At 49.6% G+C, this 7,890-nt stretch overlaps 1 long non-coding RNA gene across 2 annotated transcripts; it reads right to left on the bottom strand.

Moving 5' to 3' along the window:
* Positions 1 to 449: 449 nt before the first annotated feature.
* Positions 450 to 7,590, bottom strand: LOC140652393 (uncharacterized). Of its 2 annotated transcripts, none has more exons than XR_012042763.1 (5): positions 7,427 to 7,590; positions 2,859 to 3,000; positions 2,647 to 2,692; positions 1,508 to 1,667; positions 450 to 974 (listed from the first exon to the last, which is right to left on the bottom strand). It is a non-coding gene; the product is annotated as an uncharacterized lncRNA (long non-coding RNA). The 2 variants fall into 2 exon arrangements; XR_012042762.1 differs by having other exon boundaries at positions 1,581 to 1,667.
* Positions 7,591 to 7,890: the final 300 nt, after the last annotated feature.

Below are 7,890 nucleotides of genomic sequence, written 5' to 3'. Positions count from 1 at the left end.
GGGCTTGCTGTCCCATTTGCTCTCTCAGCAGCAGCCCCCGGGTCTCAGGCTCACCAGCGTGGCCTCGAGCAAGGACCTCGTGTAATGCAACAAGTGAGCTGGATAATCACGGTAGGAAAAAAGGAAATATTGCACACCAACAAAGGCAGCCCTGGGAAACAATTTCATTGCTAGCAAAACGCTGCGGATCTTTGTTTAGTGAGTGCACTTCCCGTGAAATGCAATTGCTCCCACTGTGGTTTTAAACCAAGACCACCCTGAAAATGAAGGCAGTTTCCATTAAATTGAATTACTTTTCCCCGAAACCGGCATGGCAATGGTAACGTTGATAAGGAACGATAGCTATTAAGTGAGGGCATTATTTATATTTTCTATTAAATCACTGTCATTTCTATTACAAATGACATCATGCATGCATGTCATGCTGATTTACAGTGATAAAGCCTCAGTCGTGACCATTTATTGCAATGCACAAGCAGAGCAAGAAATACACGCAGCACAAATGCACAAGCAACACCGCATCAAGCCCAGATCAATATTTGAATCTAACTTAGTATTAGCAGATGAGTTGGTGCAACACTAGCAGTGCTTTTTTCAATAACATCCATATGCCCATCGTCAGCGTAACCCTGAAGGCTATTTGTCTCCTCCACCCCACCTTTCCAGTGCTGTTCAGAAGTGGTGAGCCAGGAAGCAAAAGAAGGAGCAGCAACACATCACTTCCATAGATCTGACCGTGGAGATCCAGTGCAAAGCAAATGTAATGTCCGATGAAGGATTCAAATGCCTAAAGACTAGACACTCAGCAAGGAGAAAGTGGGGTTGCTAAGTGCAGAAGAAGGCAAGGTTGGACGAGCATCGGTGTTGCAACGGTCGTTCAGGGAAGGTTTCTGCTCTTGAGGATGTTTTCCAAAAGTTGCTGAGCTTCTTGGAGCCTGTGGGCTGCTGCCACACCAAGGAGTTTCTCCACTTCCCTGAAGGACATGAAACCTTCATCAAGAAAATCTAGGAGGAGGTTTGATTCATTCCTAGCTAAGTTTTTTTACCCAGGCTTTTATAGAAGGACCACAGCTACTGGATCTGAAAGCATCTGTAAAGTTAACCCTCCACTATTCAGAAAATGATCTGATTCTCTTTCTGCTTTTCCCTGTGGTCTGAGCATGTATGTCTGAGCACGGACTTTGCTGGACAGGAAGGAGAGTGAAAAGGGGGCTCCCCCAGAAAGACAGACAGGTCTTTCTAGCAGAAAAGTCGCACGTCGCTTCAATAGCTCTTTGTATACTGGTATGGGCCTTGTCCCTTGCCTTGACTGGGAAATCACCAATGGAAATGCATATGTAATCAGACCACAGGCATTTTAGGTACTGTGGCACCTAATTTTTAAAACCTCGTTGGGCTAACTGAGATTTTCAGTTTTCTTGCCGCAGGTAGGGCTGCATTACTGACAATACAAGGAGAGAGCATTAGGAATGCTGGAGTAGCTGCATGCATGGAATATCTACAGTACCGGGTTGCCTCCCTCCCCAGGAGGAGCTGGGAACACAGCTGTGAGGGAAAGGAAGAGGAATAGCTCAGGTTACCCTCCTTCGAGTGCCACGGTCATGTTTCTGAGTGCCCCCACCGCCAGGTTGAAGGAGGAGTGGGGATGGCCCTGCCCCGCAGCCTGCCTACAGCGGGGAAGAGAGAAGCAAAGAAAGTGGTAAGAGAAAGTACAGAAGAAGACAACCTGAGTTTGAATGTTTTAAAGCGAGGTAAGAGCAAAGAAAGAAACAGGTATGTATAAATCAGAGTCCTGGAAGTGATCCCTTTAAAATTTTCAGGCTCTGATTTGGGAAACATCCTTATTCAGAAAGGTGCCAAGGCTTCAGCATCTCTCTAAGTACGGACGTCCTTAAAGATGACTTCTTGTTTCACAACCCCTGCTGTCACCGGCACGGTTATTTCAGCCTTAAAAATCCTGCAGCTTGATGCTGTTCTACACCTTGAGCCAACACAGAGGAAACATCCAATGTGCCCCCCCTCCCCCCTGCTTTTTGGGTAGCACAGTAACTTTCCCTGGCCCTCATCCTTCCTGTTTCTCAGCAGGACCAGGATGGTTTTGGGGGATGCAGCCCAGGCCCCCGCCGTGGGTGTAACAACGGCAGGTACCGCAGCAACGCTGGGCACGGCTGCCTCGCTTACGTGGCAGAAACCTCTTGGGAGCGTGTGCCGAGAGCAGGAAATTAATACGCTGCCGTAACCTGATTTTCCGTTGCCTCAGCAGCTCCTGGCCCTCTCCCCTCCTGCACCTGTGCATTCTTCCTGCTGCCCACCTACAGCTCGAACCTCCCAAAAAGGCTGTGCAGCAGCACCAGCATCCCTCTGCACTCTCACTGGCGAGATACTTACTTGCCTCCACTGATTTAAAAAATAGTAATAGCAGGTGAGGAAAGCGGAGCGAAGCATCCAACCGACAGCAAGAAGTTGGGAGCTCCTGGTCTCCCCGCTGCCGCCCCGTGCACCTCCCTCCCACCAGCACAGGACAGCTCAGTGTGGCTCTCCCCTCAAAGCACTGCCGGCTCTTTTTCCTCCTCCCACCCCATGGTAGCCTTTCCCCAGGAGAGGGCAATTTGCCATGGCAAGTGTTGGGGTTTTTTTGCACCTCACCTGAACCAGTGCATGGCCATGTCCTCATTTTTTTCCACTCCAGCTCCTGGGTGTGAGACAAGGTAGGAAAGTAATAGTTAGGATATAAAATACGGTGTCCAAAATCCATCAGTGTGGTGGTGTACTACATAGCGTAGAGCCACGTTTGTGTTTCTGGCTTATACCCATACATACTCTGGCAGCAAATTAGCCATGGCTTGGAGAAATATTACCTTGCAAATACCTCTGTCCCACGATGTGCTGGGCGTTGGGGTACCCCAGGCGAGCGTACACGTGAGCCACGTGGAAGTGGAATTCCTCATAGCACAGTGGGATGTACAGCAGGAGGAGGCCAGCGGTTATTACAGCTGCTGACTGTAAAAGAGAGAAGCAGTCATGATGCAAAGAGAAAAAGAAGCTGAGGACCAGCTACAGGAAATATTTCATCTGAGCTCTGAAGCCTCCTGAAGCTATTCCCCAAAGGGAAATGGGAGGAAAGCCTCACACGAGCACAGAAAATCAAAGTTGCCTTTGATAGAGAGCCTGTTCCAGCACCCATGGAAGCTGGCAGAAAAGGCACCACCAACTTCAGCGAGCAGCAGACCAGCTCCAGAGTTAAAATCCCCTTTAAGCTCTGCTACAGCAAAGGAAACTACAGTCATTCCATTTTCTAGCAGTCCTCTTGAAGAAAATAAAAATCGTAAGGTGGCATCAGGCTTTTATGAGTAATTCGTCAAGGGGGTTTGCCAGAAGGAGCCTCATTCCCCAGGCAGCTGGGTCCTCGACCCACTGCTGCCCATCGCTGACCGCAGCATCGCCGTACGGACGTGAACGCTCCCTTTGTGAACGTCCCCAGTTCATAAACCCTTTCATCCCGTGTTACAGTGAGGACACATAGCCCAATGTCCACACCTGACAGGAGCATAACCTTGCATCTGAAACTCTTCTTGCATCCAAGGTATAAATCAGTGAAAAGCCTGATGTACTGCACCAGCAGGAAAAAAAGATAAGAGACCAGAACTGGGCTGTTTGCTTTTTGATGCCAAATTGGATTTTCTTTGCTCAGTGTGCTAGCTATTAGCTTCCAGAGAGAGGAGCTGGCAACTTGAGCAACCACATCTTGGCGGGGTCAGAGATCCCTGACTGGGGAAAGAAGAGGAGGGTTAGGAAAGGCTGTCGGAGCCCCACGCAGAGCCTCCTGCCCGCACGATTTACCAGGAGCCCTTTGCCTCCCCGCGGGGGAAAGGAGCGTGTCTCGCCAATGGTGCCAGCACTGCAGAAGGTAAAACCCTTCCCTACTACATGGGGAGATGGAGGCCAGGTACGGTCCCAGGTGGAAGACATGGGTCTTTGAAAACAATACCGGAGGCAAGTGATGATCAGGTTTCTCAGTGTGACCCTGTGCTGAGAGAAACCATGCCGATGGTGCGTGATCTGAAGGAGACTGCTACTACTTGACTTGTCCTTCAGCTCTGCAACTTCGGTGCAAGCAACACCGGACTCTTGGGTCTGGTTTTCCTGGGGACGTGCCGAAGCGCCTGCAGGCTCCCTGCACGCCACTGTCCCTCTCTTGCAGATGCAGGAGCAGAGCAGATACAAGCAGTCCCATTTCAATGGCCAAGTCAGAAACAGGTCCTAAGCCCCATCAGGGTGACCATGGCTGTCGCAGAACAAGCGCACTTCTTCATCTGTGCATAATTTATTGCTACAGGCACTTGTGAATAGTGACTGCAGCATGTATGTGGGTTTGTCACCATGCCATGCTCAGAATGAGCCAAGGGGACAAGAAGCAGCTGGAAAGGATGACGAGATGCAAGAGTTTTAACACCCGGGGGCTCCTCTGGCCACTACAGAGGGTTTGACGCGACTGATACAGATGGGTGCAAAAACCAACTCCCCCTCATTTTGTGGGGTACGGCACACAAGGTATATGCAGACCATTGCAAAGCAAAAGATACATTTAGGTCTTGATCTGCTTCTCAGCTGTCTGGAGAGCTTGAGGGCAGAGGTGGTGTGGGTCCAGCATTTTCTCGCTGTTTTGCGGGGGCTCCTGTGCTCCCACATACTGTGATCAGCTGCAGAGACTGCTGGAGGCAGTAGGCTGCCAAGAGCTTGTTAACTCCTAATTGGGACCCAGGTCCTGGTTCAGGCCCACCTCTAATTGGGATTAGTGAATGCTGAGGATTAAATGAGCCTAGTTAGCTAATTAGGCTAAGTAGATAAAATAGGTAAGCAATAATAACATGCAAATGCCCCAACATTTTATTTTCTAGCTGACGAGCTTAGGGATGTAGGAAATTTTGCTGTTCTGTTTGAGACCCCTCATTCAGCCCGTCTGATGCTATTGCTTGGACAGGGATGATTCCCAGATGTTTTGACAAAAAAGTTCTCCTGTAACGCACCAGGGACCTGCAGGGCCTGAAAGCACTGATGGGTACGTAAATCCCTGTAAGCCAATGGCAGCTCCAAGGGGAAATGCAAGTCATAGATCGATCTAGTTACTGCTGAACACTTTTGTCTTATTTAAGAGGAGGAAATTATACTCCTGAAAAAAATTGTGATGCTAGAAATATGGTAAGAAGTGCTCCTTGGTGGAGACGTGGCTGATGTTAAGGGTCCAGCTCAGGCAAGGCTGTGCGCAGACCTCTGGAGAAGGGAAGGGCAGCCTTTCTGAAGAGCAAAGGCTGCTGAGTGAGAGGCTGCTTTCACACAGCCACCATGCACTGCCTACCACTGTTGCTGTCCTATTTTGTCACTGTTGCAGAGGCTGGAATATGTCAGGGAACAGTTCAGGTGGTTGCAGGAGATAGGGTACTTCTTTGCCCTCTGCTGTGGCTGTGACTACATCTGTGTTCAGGTAAATGTGCTGTTTTAAATGTCTCCAAGACCAAGAGAGAGGGGAAACGTAATGATGTTTCTCAAGAAGCAGCTACTGACGGAGGGGGGGCACCCTGAAGTGAGATCTCACCGCACGAGGGATGGAGGAGGGAGGTGCAAGTCCCCTGGGCTTCCTCCAAGCTGATTGTCTGCAGCCCCTCACCCTCATGGTCAGCAGCAGGGACCAAAGGTGCAGTGTACCAGTGGTCCCTGAAACCGAGAGCTCCTCGGAGACCCCAGCCGGGCAATAAGCATTAGTCTACCACCAACGCAGGAATGCAGGGAGCTTGTTGCATTGCCCCACGCAGTGGTGGGAAGCGGACCACTGGCCTGAAACCACCTTCGTAGTCTTGGGGGGAGGTCTCGGTTGCTCACCCCCACCCTTTTCTTCCGTGGTGACTCATTTGGAAACTACTTTGCATGTTTCAGACCTTGCATCATTCGGGCTGCTCTAAAGCAAGAGGAAGCCCCGTGGTATCGGTGAGGCTACACCGGCAAACCAGGCAGTGAGGGAGCCAACCAGGCTGTGCATGCGTATTTAACCAACCCGGTTCCTACAGCAGCTTCGGCCATCTCGCCTGCACCTTCACCCATGTGCCAAAGCCAGGTGATCAGGATCAAGAAGGTGATCAAGAGGAACAGCTAAAAATCCCACCCATAATGACTGTGCTGGAAGATGCCACGTTACTGTGCACTAGCAAACTCTGCATTGCAACAACTATTGGCGAGTCCTGCGTTGCGTTCCCGTGCTGGTGAGCAGAAAGCCCCAGGGACTCTGCAGAGGCTTTGGTGACATTGCAATCAGGTCCAGGCAAGGCCATGGTGCTGAGAAAGGCATTGCAAGACTCACATTTGAGAAGCTGTTGTGTGCAAGTGGGTCCCTGTGGCTTCAACCTACCCTGGCACCAGTGGCTTTCAGGGGCTGGCATCGCTTCCCAGCGTGCCCAGCCAGCTGCGGGGTCCAGGGCGTCATGTAACACCCCAATGCCAGCGCTCCCACCCCGACCCCAGCCCCACGCTTACCTCCCACCTGCTCCATGTCGAGCCAGGGGGTTTCCCACTCCCTGGAGAAGGATTTGCCCGGCAGGTATCGGCACTGTCCCTTCCCTCCAGTCGCCGCCGCGCTGCGGGCTTTGTGTCCCCCATCTCTCCCTCCCGCAGGAGGTCTGAGCGCTTCATTTTAACCCTGTCTGCTCCCCGTCTCGCCAGGCACCACTGCCGCCCTGCCATAAGTCTTCCCCATCACCGTCCCTTAGTTTTGCTCCTGATTTATGGTAGCAGTAGCCCAGCTGCTTCACTAAGATAAGAGGGATGAATACACATCCCCTCGCAGAGTCATAGAAAAGGAGAAGATGCTCTTGCTGAAACCTTTCAAACCATTGATGTTTAACTCTCTCTCTGCTGAATATTTCTTTCTTCAGACTGCTCCCAGGTGCTGCAAGCCCCCACCAGTAAATCATTGTATTTGACAAACTTGATGAAGTTTTTTTCTTTCTGCTTTTTGCATGAGAAGGAAAGTGCTTCACAAGCAGTGATAACGCTACTCACCACTGCAAATGTTCAGCATCCTGTTACTTCAGTTGCATGGCCTCCACAGGTGCATGGGGTCTGATGTGTTGGGTTTTAGACAAATGCAAGAACATGCAGGCCCAGCCCCAGGTGAGAAAATTAGAAAAGGTGCAATGATGTATAATCAGGAAATTATCAGAACATACAAAACCCCCACAAAATTTGACAGGATGGGATTTTTTTTTTAAGCTAGAAAAGAGCTTACTTGTTAAAGGCAGTCATTTTATAGCTGTATAATTATGCCTGTATTCATCTGCAGTAACTCCACCTAGTGACTTTCACACACTAAATTCTGTTTTGCCTTCACATCTAAGAAAACATCTGTTTTTAACACAAGATCCCTAATGCATGTTACCTTTTCCGCTCTGAAGTCCTAGCAGAGGCTCTTAACCAGATGGCTGTCAGACAAGGTCCATCTCGTGCGAAGTGCTGACCTTGCCTGGTTGCCTGACAGTAAAAAATAAAATGTTTTTTCATTCCAGTTTTACAGCAAGATAAGTGCCGTGCTTTGGTTTTAAAGGCAACCCCACCCCCAAAGAACAAGGATACCTCTTTGGCAGTGATGACTCAGCCTAAAAACTGTACTGAAGAGGAACTCCTTTATCCTTTTGTATTTTATTTCTTATGTTATGCTGCCACCATTGGGCCAATTTCATTTGCTCAGTCACAGCCCCATTACGATTGAAGCGATCAATCTTTATGCCCCTGGTCAAAGTGTGAAACCATTTTCACAGTATATCAAATTTAATTGGACATTAATAGTCATACTGCAGGATCAATTGCTTCCAAGTGCGAACCTCTGCATTAAGGAAACTAAAA

This window comes from Ciconia boyciana, chromosome 5 (assembly GCF_034638445.1).
Source record: "Ciconia boyciana chromosome 5, ASM3463844v1, whole genome shotgun sequence".
NCBI lineage: Eukaryota > Metazoa > Chordata > Aves > Ciconiiformes > Ciconiidae > Ciconia > Ciconia boyciana.
This window is presented reverse-complemented; position numbering and strand designations above follow the sequence as displayed.